Below are 14451 nucleotides of genomic sequence, written 5' to 3'. Positions count from 1 at the left end.
TTGGAAAACTCCAAAAATCACTCATTTTTCACTCAGCTGCCTCTTGCATTTTTAACATCGGACCTAATTTTGTAGGCTGGATTTGATAATATAATAGTATTTTGTAATAATTTCTCCTCTTGGAAAAAATAACACCATGATATTAAAGATGAAGGTATCTAGAGGCTCTATTTAGCTCATGGGAAACACTTTGGTCACTATTGATGTAGCACATCAGTCTTGATGGACTTGGAGCCTCTTTCTATCTCAGGTTTGTTCTGTTACCAGCATGCAAAGCTTCTCTACTTCCATTTGTGTCAATGATGCCTTTAGAATACAAGTGGTGGTGATTAGTCCTTTCAAATCCTAATGTAGTGTACACAGCCCTGGCAGTTAATTTTGGTATGATGTGACCAAGATGTCTTAGGATGCTCAATAGTGTATGTTCTAGGTCTAGATCAGCTGTGCTCTTTTGAACCAAAATCCTCCTTTATGATATGATCTACATAAGAGGCAGTCAGAGAGCTTTAAAGAGCAAAGTATGTTTTCTTTTAAAGTTTTGCTTTTGATGATGGGTTTGTTCAACAGTTCCTCATCTCCTATCTTGTAAGGAGCTACTTCTAAACTTTCACGTAGATGAAGTGATCTCTAGGATTTGTACCCATTTCATCCTTAAAACAGTGCTCTGTTTTTATCTGAATTTGGATTTTCACCCTTCAGTTATGTTAATTTAGGTATTATCCTGTTAGGGTGGTGGTTAAAATTTCCATAGCCCTTAAGTGCGTAAACTGAAGAAGCTGTAAAAAGAAAAATCTGGTACACTTGACAATATGCTTTATGTAGCATTCAGAACACACAAAACAATCTTTTGGGGGGCAGACTCTGCCTGTGGCAGACTAATGGAGGCAGTCTGCATCCAAGCATCCTGAAACATTTCATATATTTTTTCTAAATGGATATATTTACAATCCCAAATGTCCAAAAATATTCTTTATTATTTTGTTGTAGTGTAGGACAGTGGTTTTATGTTGTACACTCCAAATAGATTTAGACTTTAGATTTGAGTAATATGCTTTGCATATAGTATAATTTTTTGTACTGTAAATATTGCATTGTAATTTAAAATATCCATCCTTGCTGTCCGTATTGATGTTGCAAATTTGTTAGGCTAAATATGCTATGCTTTGCTCTAAGTGAGAGATGGGTTGGGTGATTCATCCATTGGATGATGGGTGGGAAACAGAGGGTAGGATGAGGGGGGGAGGGGTAGGAGAAAGGAGTTTGAGGAGAAGTTCCCTTCCTCTAAATAAATTTTTGCATGGTGTCTGTGAGCAGACTATGAAATGTGTTATGTTGTTATTTTACATTACATAGTTCCTTTTATCCCAAAGTGCTTTACCAGCTATGTGATGTTCATAAATCACCGCTGAATTGCAGCCACCTCTACGATGGAGAAAGGCAGCTGGCGAGCACAGAGCATGCAACAGTGGAAGAGGAAAATTTTGTCTGACATCCGGGTAAAATTCGGGTCTTACAAATAGCATAATGGAATTTTTAATGACGATGTACAGCAGATTGGACCTCTGTTTTCAACAACTCATCAGAAAGATGAACATGCAAGCTGAATGATATTAATTCTTTTGCTTCAGAAGGATGAAATGATGAATCAGTCTTACCAGGATTAGAACTTGTAGTTCCAGGACTCTAGATATTCCAAACCTGATAATTAGACAACTAAGCTATCCCATGCCCTGTTAGCATCTGTGCCAATGAAACCTTATTTTGGAGCTATTTGTCACTTCAGGCCATAAGGACACTTTTCATCTGTGGCAAATTGTACTTCTAGCCCCTGCAGCATTTCCCAAACTGGTGCCTCATTAACTGAATGACATGTTCACTTGGGTCCTGTGCTGGTAAAGCATTTTTCTTTTCCACCTTTACAATACAAAGTTGCAGTAGCAACTCCAATTAAAATTAAAGGAGTCCTTCTATTCTTAAATCTTATTTCCTGCTTTCCTACTTTCTAGATTTAGCTTTCTCAAAAGCACTCTCTTTATGCTGAAACTTTTTATGCTTAGTCTTAGTTAAGTGATAATTTCACTCTTTAAAAATAATTAAGTATAGCAAACAACAGTTTGTTTTAGAGGTTGTTTCAGAGGATTGCCCATATGGGAGCAATCCAGGTATGAATAGAATGGGCAGTATTCATCAAATAGTATTTGGTGTTATCTTTATTGAAATTGAAAACAAGCAGCCATTTAGCCTAAAATATAGTCTTTCCCCTGGGTTCAGCAGGCAAAGGAATGAAACATAATAAAGTTACAAGATTTGCTTTAGAAATCAGAAGGTTTTTTTTTAGTTTTCAAATGGCTATTAGCCAGAATGGGCAGGGATGGTTTGCCAGAAGCTGGGAATGGGGGACAGGGGATGGATGATTACCTGTTCTGTTCATTCCCTCTGGGGCACTTGGCATTGGCCACTGTCAGAAGACAGGATACTAGGCTAGATGGACCTTTGGTCTGACCCAGTATGGCCGTTTTTATGTTCAAAATTGTTAGCATTTGCTACATAAATCCGGTCATATTGATGCACATTATGATCTATAGTGGGTCTCGATTTATGATGTAATGTGCATCAAATACATCTCTTAATATCCTATTGATCATCTAGTGTTTGATACTAGCTTACCATTAGAAAGAGAGAGGCTTTTTTTTTTTTTTTTTTTTTTTTTTTTTTTTGACCATTCTTTCAAATTATGTTCTGTAGACAGCTTCCACCATCAATCACCCAGAAGCAAGACATTTTAGGAGAGGTTTGGAGTTCTAAACTTACTGACCAGAATAGATTTAAAAGATGGAGGGAGGAAGATGCTGGGATGCCTACCAGGGTTCCCTCCCCCTCCAGCCTGGCCTTGGGGCTTTCTCTTTGATGTCTACCTCTGGCTGGTAGGTGTCTGAAAAACTAAATGCTTTGTTGCTCAAAGAATGAAGGAGAAAGTCTGTCACTTTTCTCCCACTCCATCTTTTGGCTGCTGTGAGGAATCAGGTATTCTCTGCTTTACCCTTTCCCCAGCCTGTTCTTCTATGAAATATTTGCAGTGCTTGTTTCTGCTGCTCCTCAGAACCTTCCCCAGCAGGAGCAGCAAAAAAAAAAAAAAAGTAAGTTTCTTGGCAGTTTCACTGCTGCTCATAGGGTTCAGTATACTAGCAGTGAAACTGACCAGTGGCTTGTTAGTTTAGTTGCTTGGGAAACCTATAAGCAAAATAGGCACTGAAGGTGCCATCTCTTAGTAAATTCAGGAGGGCTCTCCTGCATTGATTTACAGTCCACATTTTCAATCCACATATCTTCGCAATTACAAGGACTAGAAGCTGATGCTGATTTTATTTTAGATGAAAGCCCCAACTTTCCATGTAAATTTATCCACACACTGGTCAAAAGAGGATTTTTTCCCCAAGTCTTTGTTCAATGAGTAGACCTGGGCTTTTATGTTACAGCCAGATATCTTTACTGTATTGTAATTTGAGAGCCCCAGCACTGCTAGAAATTTGTCTAGTGTGGAAGCTTTGAGAGCTGGAGCTCTGCTAATAGTAAATAAAAACAAAACTACATTACACCTACACTATTCTATTTGCTCCTGGATTAAATTCCACAAGACACTAAGCCATCCCTAACTGTGAAGTGTGAATACTTAGGGGAGAACTAGATACTAGGTTACTGGCCTGACTAGGATTCTGTTTATATTCAGTTCTCAAATTTAACTTTACATTAAAGTGTCTGCATAGGGTAACTGTTATATTTGTTTGTTAAAAGTTTCTGTTTGATCCTTGCTGGTGACTTCTAATGAGACTTTAAAGAATTATGTAAAAGCAGCAAAGAATCCCATGGCACCTTATAGACTAACAGACGTTTTGGAGCATGAGCTTTCGTGGGTGAATACCCACTTCGTCAGATGCACTGACGAAGTGGGTATTCACCCACGAAAGCTCATGCTCCAAAACGTCTGTTAGTCTATAAGGTGCCACAGGATTCTTTGCTGCTTTTACAGATCCAGACTGACACAGCTACCCCTCTGATACTTAAAGAATTATGAAATATAAAACATATTAAAAAGAGAGATTGCTTTCCTTTGGAGTAATTCCTTATATTTCAAGTCTGCACTGATATCTGACCTAGCAATAGAAGTTTCAGGTAACTTAAAATGAATCTTCAGCTGACTTTTTATCCCTGAGGCTTTCAGTTTTTGAACTAGATGTTGTTCTAGAATGTAAATATAGCTGAGCAAATTCCCTCCAGTTCATGTTTTCCCCATATGAACTGAGATCCTGGCAGCTAGTAGTTTTAGTATATCAAGACCATAGGTATCAGTGAGGGGGGGAGGGAAGGGAAAGAGACTCAAACTATAAATGGAAGAAATTACCAGTCTTTTTTTTAGAAGGGAGACTTTTCTGAATTAGTAAATGTTTCATCCTTTCTGTACATCACACTGTGCCTCGTCCCCCTAAGTCAAAGCATGATAAAATTGGAAAACCTTTTTATTTCATAATTGTTCACCAGAGTGGATTTCCTATATGTGAGGTTCTACAGTACATAACTTATTATTCACCACAACTTTAGTTGATAGAAAAATGTAATTTTGTCCTCTCTTTTTTCTTATATTGATGAAGCCTTCAGTACTCTTTAACCTTCAGGTCTCTTCCCATGTGATCTGTCTCTTTTATTTGTTCGGATTCTGTATCACAGTTTACTGCTTCTGCCCCAGTGTTTTGGATCATCCTAAATAACAATCTGTAATAGCTGTGCCATTATCTTTAGCAGTCTGTTGGCTTATAACTGTGATATGCTCCATTAAGACATTATTTTTGTTCACAATAATAGATATGGGGAAATGTCAGCACATTTATAAGGCCTCCTTTGGTAGATGACTTAAACCATTAGCATGTTTTGGGTATTGATAAATGCAAAATGTTGAGACTCTCTAACACAGGGTTCCGCAACCTTTCAGAAGTGGTGTGACGAGTCTTCATTTATTCACTCTAATTTAAAGTTTTGCATGCCTGTCATACATTTTAATGTTTTTTAGAAGGTTTCTCTCTACAAGTCTATATATTATATAACTAAACTAGTGTTGTATTGTAAAATAAACAAGGTTTTCAAAATGTTTAAGAAGCTTAATTTAAAATTAAATTAAAATGTTGATCTTACGCCACCAGCCCGCTTAGCCCGCTGCTGGTCTGGGGTTCTGTTCATCTAGGCCGGCAGTGGGCTAAGTGAGACCTGTGGCTGGGACTCCAGCTAGGAAGGGTCTGGCAGCCAGAACCCCAGAGCAGCAGCGGACTGTGTGGGGCCAGCGGCCAGGACCCCAGACCGGCAGTGGGCTGAGTGGCTCAGCCCACTGCCGCTCAGGGGTTCCATCCTCCGGCTTCTGCCAGCCGGGATCCCAACTGCTGGACCCGCTCAGCCTGGTGCCGGTCTGGGATCCCAGCCCTGCCCACATACAGTGGGTACCTACCTTCTCCCTGGTTCTGGCCCATTCTCCTCCTCTCTCTGCACTGAGTTGAGGGTGGGAGTGGACTGAGCACAGGGCTGGGGGTGAAGGGTCTGACCAAGAGCTAGAATGAAGGAGGGAGCTCAGGGTTGGGGCAGGAGATTTGGGTGTGGGGGCACACATCTGGGCAGCTCCCATTTGGTGTAAGGGGTGCAGGTGGGAATGTGAGTGGTGGTGCAGGGGCTCCCGTTTGGTGCTCAGGGTGGGGATGGGGATGTGGGGGGGGCAGCTGGGGATGTGGGGGGTGCAAGAGTCAGGGCAGAGGGCTGGGGGTATGTGAGGGGGGTACAGGTGTCAGGGTAGGGGGGCTGGGTATGTGTGGGGGTGCCAGTCAGGGCTAGGGTCATGGGGGTGTGTGAAAGAGTCAACAGAGGGCTGGGTGGTACAGGGCTCAGGGGAGGTGCCTGGGGGTGTGTGGAGGTGCAGGGCTCAGGGCAGAGGGCTGGGGGGGGTCAGGGCTCAGGGCAGAGGGTTGAGTGACTGCCCCCCCCCCAGAACCCCCAACCCCCCGACTCCTTGTCCCGACTACCCCCTCCTGGGACCCCTGCCCCTTATCCCCTGACTGCCCCAACACTTATCCATACCCCTGCACCCAGATAGACCCCCTATCTAACCGCTCCCCACCCCCTGACAGAGCCCCCAGAACTCTGGACTCATACAACCCCCCCCCCCGCTCCCTGCCTGCTCCAACTCCTCTCCACACCCCTGCCTCCTGACAGGACCCCCCAGAAATCCCGACTCATCCAACCCCCCACAGCTCCTTGTCTCCTGACCACCCTCTCCAGAGACCCCCCACACCCTAAGTGCTCCCCCAGGACCCTCCTTGCTCCCAGTCCCCTGACTGCCCTGACCCCTATCCACCCCTCAAACAGACCCGGGGACTCCCATGCCCCATCCAACCCCCCTGCTCTCTGACCTCCCCCATCAGAGACCCCCAACCCTAACCACCCCCCCGGGATCCTACTCACCCTTCTCCCTGTCCCTTGACTGCCCCCAGCCCTTACCCAACCCCCCCGCCTCCCCCCCCGGTCCCCTTACCATGAGGCTCCCCGCTCATCCGGAGCCCTGCCGCCGCCGCCCCCGTGCACGTAGCCCTGCCCTGCCCTGCCCCTCAGAGTGCTGTGCACGCGGCAGCAGGGCTCCAGATGAGTGGGGTGCGTCTTTCCCTCCCCACGGAGCCAAACGCTGCCTTGCGGAGGCGCCTAGCCTCAGCCCCCAGAGTTCTGCGTGCGCGGCGGCAGGGCTCTAGGGGAAGGCGGGTGGGGCAGTGGAGGCTTGCTGTGCTTGGGCCGGCACTCTGGCCTCGAACCGCAGACCCCGCAGCTTGCCATGTCGGCAGGATTTTTAATGGCACGCGAAGTCTCAGCAGGCAGCCGCGTGCCTTTAAAAATTGGCTCGCATGCCATCGGTTGCCGACCCCTGCTCTAACATTATTACTTGGCCAGAATTATTTTGAAGGGAAAGTGCTGTGTAGTAAAAACAAGTGTGCCTATGCACAGTGTTTTCAACTTATTTTCTGCACTCCATTTTAACAAATAGTTTTTATCTTTTGTAACTAAGGCTTAAAGAAAAACTGCAGTGATTTTATCTATGTAAATTTGACCTTGCATAAGTATTTTCTAGTAAGAATATCTGAATCCCAGAACAGCAATTATTTTCTGATCTATACCTGTTGCAGTTTCAGTATTTCTATAGCAGGCAATGGTTCAGACTTCACTCTTTGGAAGCTGCTATTTTGGGAGGAATTGACACACAATAAAATTGAAGGACACTTGAGCTGCATTTTAGAGAATAAGAAAAGCAGAAGTATTAAAAGTTAGTTTTAAGGTAAATTTGTGTGCATTAAGAGAAAACTATTATTTTTACTACTGTTTTTGGCCAGTACTGTCCAAGATTTGAAAGTTTGTAGCTAGTGCCCATTGCCTATGACACTGTATCTTGAAATGCATTTGCACAGGAACTGGTTTCCACATTAACCCCAACCACCTTCGATGCTTTCTACTTAAGTGCAGCTGCTACCTGATTAACACCTTGAGTAACCATGTAGCTGCAGTGCCTTTGGCCTCAAATCTCTGTACTGAAACTATTAACCATCTACATCATACTTTCGGTTTAATTGGATGTTAATTGCATGACAGATGCAGATAAGCAGAGATCGCAGAAGGTGGTTCAGGGAAAGTGCGCATGCAGGATAGCACACAGTGATTACATTTAATACACATTTTTATTGTGATCACCAAATAACTGTATGTGTTGGACAATTCCAGACAATATCTGCAGTAAAGTAGATGTTAAAATTGTGCTACACTTGGATGATAGAATGATTTCAATAAGACACTGAAAAATATCCTGATAATTGCTTTCATAGTCTCCTACTTTTTCCCGTTCCTGGAAATGCAGATTGAGTTTCCGCTGCTACTGCTGGTGGTTGTTTGTTAGTAAATACTTGTCACTTATATAATAACTCTTTGTCAAGGATCTCAAAGAGCTATATGGAAATGGTTAAGGAAAAATTACATATGTTGTAATTCTGCTTCTCTGAAGAAATCTTTTTTCATAAGTCTCATTGCTTGGTCCTGACATCTTGGTGCAACTTTCCAGGCTCTGAAGGTTATTTTTAGTTAGTGGTGTGAGATAAGAGCATGAATTCTGGTAGTTATGCAGTACCCCAGTGCATAACCTTCCAATCAGTTCCTGATATGGCAGGAGACATCCCCAGGAAAACAGAATGGTTGACAAATGAATGCCTCAGAAAGGCAGAACAATAATCATCAAGATGTATGATAAATGCTCTCTCTGAAGGGCTCCCCAGCAAACCGTGAGGGGAAGTGAATGACTGAAATTTCTGCATGAAAATACCTTCTAATTCTGCATTGAAGTTATGTAATTTTTCCCTTCTGTGAGCATTAGAGCTGATTGAAATATTTTAACTGAAAACTTGTTTGTTTGTTTTACTTCAAAAACAAACCTTTTATGCAGGAAATTTTGAAAACAAAAACAAAAAAGTTTGAAATTTTCCACAAAAAATAATTGATATTTTCCAAACAGCTCTTCTAAATTGGCCATCTGTAGTGGAGATTTACTCCTGGAGAATAAGTAGCCCAAGGAGGGGGAGGAGGGAATGAGTTTCCCAAAGGTAAAAACATAATAAAATTGCAAGCAGTAACCAGGCAAAGAACAACAGTGTGAGTAGTAAGGCAGCATTGCTCCCCAAAGCATCAGGCTTAATATTTCAGTGGTCTGGAGGGCATGGGCAAAAATCAGAACTTTAAAAATCTGGCCATAAAGGACATCCCAGAAAGACCCTGGGGGCTGAAAATGCAGCCAAAGATCAGCGTACCCCGTCTTGACCATGCTCCCATTTCTCTGGTACACCAGCAGCAACAAGGATGTATGGTTTTTGAGTTTTTATGTTGGCACTTCCCACCATGTCTTTGCCCTGTCCTTCCCGGGCCAGTTAAACTGGCTTTCTTAACAGACTATGCTGGCTTTATAGATAGACTGAGCTGGCTGCTTTCTGTATGCAGTGTTTTGTAGCTGTCTTGGTCCCAGGATATTAGAGAGACAGGGTGGGTGAGGTAATATCTTTTACTGAACCAACTTTTGTTGGGGAGAGAGAGAGAAAAGCTTTCAAACTTGCATAGAGCTCTTCTTCAGCTCTATGAAACTTACTCATTACAGAATTGGCTACAAGCATTGTCTTTGGTGAGAGATCTAAGGTACAAATTGACCTGAGATAAGTGACTGATCTTTTGGGACTTGAAGCAACCTCAGTCTTATGTGATTTTTGGTGTTTAGCAAGCAGCTATTACTAAGTTCAGCTTGCCTGGGTGGCAAGATAGACTGGAATGCCCAAAGGAACTGTCTGACTCCGTGGTAAGACTGCTATAGTGCTTTAGGAGTTCACACTTGTTAGTGGGTTGGTGAAATTTAATTCTAGAACACACACCAGTTTCGGGTCTCTGCCCTGCTTCTTGACAGTCATGAACCACTCCACACAGTTTGACAATTGAACACCAGAGAAATAAGCAAGCCGTTCTTTCTTCAATTGTTTGATGTGACTTTTTTAAAAAAATGGTTTCAGACACTGCTGCTTTGCATAAGTAAAAGAAACCCAATAATAAAAGCAAGTCTGGATCGGGATGCTTCAGTTCTTTGAAACTAAGGATCAAGAAATGTGCCCTTTTATTCTGCTAAATTGGTTTATATTGTGAAAAATCTCATTTTGTAACAAAGTGTCTGCAGACTGAACTTTTAATCAGAATGGATTTGGATAATCTCAGATGTTGAATTGCACTTTGCAATATTGGAGTTTTCAGTGGTGCCTAAGTACAAGAACTGGAAGGTCAGCATGATGATTGCTTGGAAACAATTTGAAAGGCAAAAAAAAAAAAAGGGGGTAGATTTCTGCTTCATATGAAGCTGTCTTTGCCCTGGTGTACACTGCAAAGTTATGTAAGTGTAACTACATTGCTCACGGGTGTAAAAATGCATACCCCTGAGCAACATAGATATACCAGCCTTTCCCCACCTCCACCCCCCCCCACCCCACCCCCGTAGACAGTGTTATGTTGACGGGAGAACTTAGATGGTATTTTCATTAATAATATTAGTTTAAAAATATTCCAAGAGAGTTAAAATTCTGTCCTCGTGTAATTTACCTAGAAGAGACTCTCAGCAGTTGCTGTGGACAAATTCTGCCTTCCTCCCCTTCACACACACACCTCCACCGCCATTTTTTGTTTCTTGTTCTTCTGGCCTTTTGCATTAATTTGTTATAATGGTTTCAAATGCCTATTATGATAATTTTAATGCAAGAGATTGCACTGCAGTTAGCTTGCTATTTTTGTTGCAGTAACTGTATCATTTCTGAAACCTGCTTGCTCAGGCTGACAATGTAGCACATACTGCAAGACCCATTTGAATCAACAGGAGCAAAAGGTGTAAGATGTTATATCTGCAAATAACTATTATGCCCGAATGAGTTTATTTTTATTATTATTTATTAAAGGATATACAGATACTGTACACTCACTTGTAAATCCTGTACCAAATGAGATTACTGATGAATTTGTGCTGTGCTAAGAATCAATGATAATTAGTAGTCAGTCTGCAACTCACTATGAGCCAAACAAAGGGATTTCCTTGGAGCAACTATTCTCAAGAGAAAAACAAGTGTGTGCAAGAGAGGGTATATGCTATCCATGTTTCTGCATATTCTTGTTTCTTGCTATGTACAGTATGTGTGTTGCTATAATTTTAAGAGGACTCAGTTGTTTAGAGACCTGCAGAGGTACTGCAGCCATAGTCTTACTGGTGGATTTTTGTATGAGCATTGTTAAGCCCTAGAAGACTGAGAAGAGGATAAAGATTCAGAACTGAGGCTATACAAAACAATCAGTTTTTATCTTTTGTAGAAGATGTTACATTGAGAAGGGCTAAAATATATGTTAACGTTTTGTTTGTTTTTTTTAAACACAAATCTTGGAAGAGTAGACTAGGTTGGGTATGGAGACGATATTTACCTTATACCTCCCAAAAAGAAAGAAAGGGTGAGCTTACAGTTAACATACAGGATTGGATGTTAAGAGATACAGGTTCTGTACCTGGCTTTGCCACAGACTTCATGTGTGACTTAAGACAAGTCACCTCTGCTTCTGTTTCTCTAGTGCCTTACAGAGGTATTGTGAAGCTAACTAATTTTTGTAGAGTGCACTGAGATATAGCACTTTCTATCCAAGGATGTATAGAACGTTTTAATAATAGTAAATTGCAAAATTTTGTCTTCCTACTACAGGTATTTGCACATTTAGGTTAGGCCCCAATTTTGCAAATACTTAAGTACATGTTTAATTTTAAGCACGTGAATAGTCCAGTTTATTAATTGAAACTACTGACATGCTTACAGTTAAGCATGTCCATAAGTCTTTGCAGGACTGGGATATAAAATGGCGGCTAACAGATTTACAGGCTGATAGAAATTTGAGAAGGAAAAGATAACACTGTGTAATCATTGAGTCAAGTCTGCTCAGGGCCACCCCTACCTATTCAGGGGCCCTAAGCAGCCCCCCTGCAGGGAGGGGGGCAGGGCAGGCCTCCACAGGGGGTGGGGATGGCTTGGGGGGCAGGGGTGGGAGGCCTGGGGAAGAGGCGGGGGAGTGGCTGGAGCAGCACACAGCTGCGCAGGGCACCAGGAAATTTGGTGCTCCAAGTTTCCTGTCCCCTACACAGCTGCGTACTTTGCGTATGGGTAAGGATGGCCCTGAGTCTGCTGCCCATACATGTTTGTTTCTTGCCATACACAGTGTTTAGACAGTAAATGTGAACGGTTGTGTCAGTTCTTAAATACATCAATTTTCTTTCTAAACAACTGTGTTTGGTGTATTGAGTGAAAAACTAGAAAATGGATAATGAATCCATCATACATATAAAAGAGCAAAAGCAATCTGGGGCCAAACTGACAGACATACATGTGATTAGTCCCATTAAAATCACTGGGGCCTACTCACCTTGGTAGAGTCACTCACATGAGTGTTTGCAGAATAAAACTGGATAACGAACACCAGTTTTTTAAAAAAATAGAAAGTGTATGTTAGGATTGTATATCTTCCAGGAAAAAAACATTCCCAGAAAACCACTGAATATTTTGTTTTCCTTTTAAGAAATCGAGTATATTTAAACACACATGCACCCTGGATGAAGAGCATTTTCCTTATTCAGTCATTCATTATCAAGCAACAAAATTAAACTAAATCTCAACATTTTTTGGTTATGTCTGCCTCAGAATAACTAAGCAGCTTCCCCTCAAAATCTTGCTAGGACACCAGCTGCAAATAAGAATGAGCTTCCATATTTAATAAATTCTATTAACAACACACACATCCATGTCACATTATAGGTGAACAGGCCCTAATTAAAAGCACACACCATCTGCTGGTTTGTGGCAGCAGGGTAGCACTCCATAAGACCCCTGGTTCCTGTGACTGAAATGTGTTATTTATGAGCTCTTACAAAAATATGTCACTTACCTCATGGAAACTGCGTTAAGAGCTGGATGGCACCATCTAATGGTATGGTAGTGAAGCAGGTTGTTAATCTTTTTTCTTAAGTATATTCTCTTTGCTTTTTCTCTCTCTATATATATGGGGTGGAGGGAGGGGTTAGTGATAAGATTTCCAACAGTTTCATGCTGGACCTGAAGCTTGCATTTCACTTTTGTATGAGGTGAAAAGTAATCTTTGAAAATAGTAAGCTATTGGATGGTTTTCATTGTTTTATTCTTTCTGTGCAAAATGTTTAAGTTTGAGATAAATGTGTTTATTGGTGTGAGGCATTTTAAATGCGGATAGTAATGGTGTGCATTACAAAGATATCTGAAAAGGATCAGCATGCACCAAATACCTTTATAAGCTGGCCTCTTATAAAAATATCTAGTGGTCAGTTGGGAGTGTCTTTTAACAAAAATGAAATCCATCTCGTGTTTCTAAAGGGATTTATTGCATACTGTACAAAGATTATTTGTTGGCTTTTAAATGAGAGAAAATTCTAATCTGTTTCTAATGGTCCTTGAGACCTAAAGTTTTGAACACTTTTCTTGGGGGGCAGGGGCCACATCCTCTTTCCCACCTGTTAGTGGGACTAGGGGCACTGTTCCTCCAGTGCAAAACAAAATGCACATTGAAAAAAATAAAGCACCTTTTTGAATGGCTGATTCAAGAGCTCTCCTTTGGTGACTTCCAGGTTACAAATTATAGACTCATAGATTCTAGGATCAGAAGGGACCAATGTGATCATCTAGTCCGACTCCCTACACAAAGCAGGCCGCAGAAGCCTACCCATCCACTTCTATAACAAACTCCTAACCTATGTCCAAGTTATTGAAGTCTTCAAATTGTGGTTTGAAGACCTCAAGCTGCAGAGAATCCACCAGGAAGTGACCCATGCTCCACGCTGCAGAGGAAGGCGAAAAGCCTCCAGGGCCTCTGCCAATCTGCCCCTGAGGAAAATTCCCTCCCGACCCCAAATATGGCAATCAGCTAAACCCTGAGCATGTGGGCAAGACTCACCAGCCGGCACTCAGAAAAGAATTCTCTGCAGTAACTCAGATCCCATCCCATCCAACATCCCATCACCGACCACTGGGCATACTTATCTGCTGATAATCAAAGATCAATTGCCAAAATTAGGCTATCCCATCATACCATTCCTTCCATAAACTTATCAAGCTTAATCTTAAAGCCAGATATGTCTTTTGCCCCCACTACTCCCCTTGATGTATGCAATGGCTAGCATTCTGCCTGATGACCCTTGGAATGCTCAGAACAAGAATCAGTGCACTAATTCAAATCACTCTTGTGGTTCATGTGACAAGAAAAGAGATGATTGAAATATCCTTGTGCTCAGTAGCACTCATAACTAGCATCCAGCAGAAGTAGTGGGATTGTGCTACTTCAGGCTTTTTCTTTGTAGTGCCAAGCAGTGTTGCATCTTAATAGCAGTAACAGGCAGAGCAATAATGATTGGACTTTTCTTGTGACTACTTGCATTGTTACAAGGAGACCTTTGGTATTAAAAAACAGTAAACAGAGAGCATGTAATAAGACCCTCCAGATAGTTGTATTTAATTTTATTTAAAAAAAAATGCCTTGGTGAAGGAAGTTTAGACAACATGGGAACTTTCTGTGTTTCTCTTAGTATTGTTAATGATTCTGTTTATAGTGGTGAAACCATCATCTTTCTTTCCACACATTAGGTAAGGGTGTATAGAGGAGTAATTCTACAGTTTATTTGTGATTCCACCATATGTTTATAATCTACAATAATATTCCCAGTCTGTTGGCATAGAGAAATGTTTATACATGTGCACATGAAGAAAATTGAAGTATATGAGGCACAAAGTTCTTCCACATTAAGTTTTAGTAAAG

The 14451-nt window shown here is 41.7% G+C and overlaps 1 protein-coding gene across 6 annotated transcripts in view; it reads left to right on the top strand.

Annotated features, from left to right (window-relative positions):
- The window catches only part of LYRM4 (LYR motif containing 4), a 177854-nt gene that overhangs the window by 27594 nt on the left and 135809 nt on the right, over window positions 1-14451 (top strand). The window lies entirely within an intron of this gene.

The sequence above is a fragment of the Gopherus evgoodei genome, chromosome 2 (genome assembly GCF_007399415.2).
Source record: "Gopherus evgoodei ecotype Sinaloan lineage chromosome 2, rGopEvg1_v1.p, whole genome shotgun sequence".
Classification (NCBI taxonomy): Eukaryota; Metazoa; Chordata; order Testudines; family Testudinidae; genus Gopherus; species Gopherus evgoodei.
The sequence above is the reverse complement of the archived record's forward strand: the minus strand, read 5'-3'. Positions and strand labels throughout refer to the sequence as shown.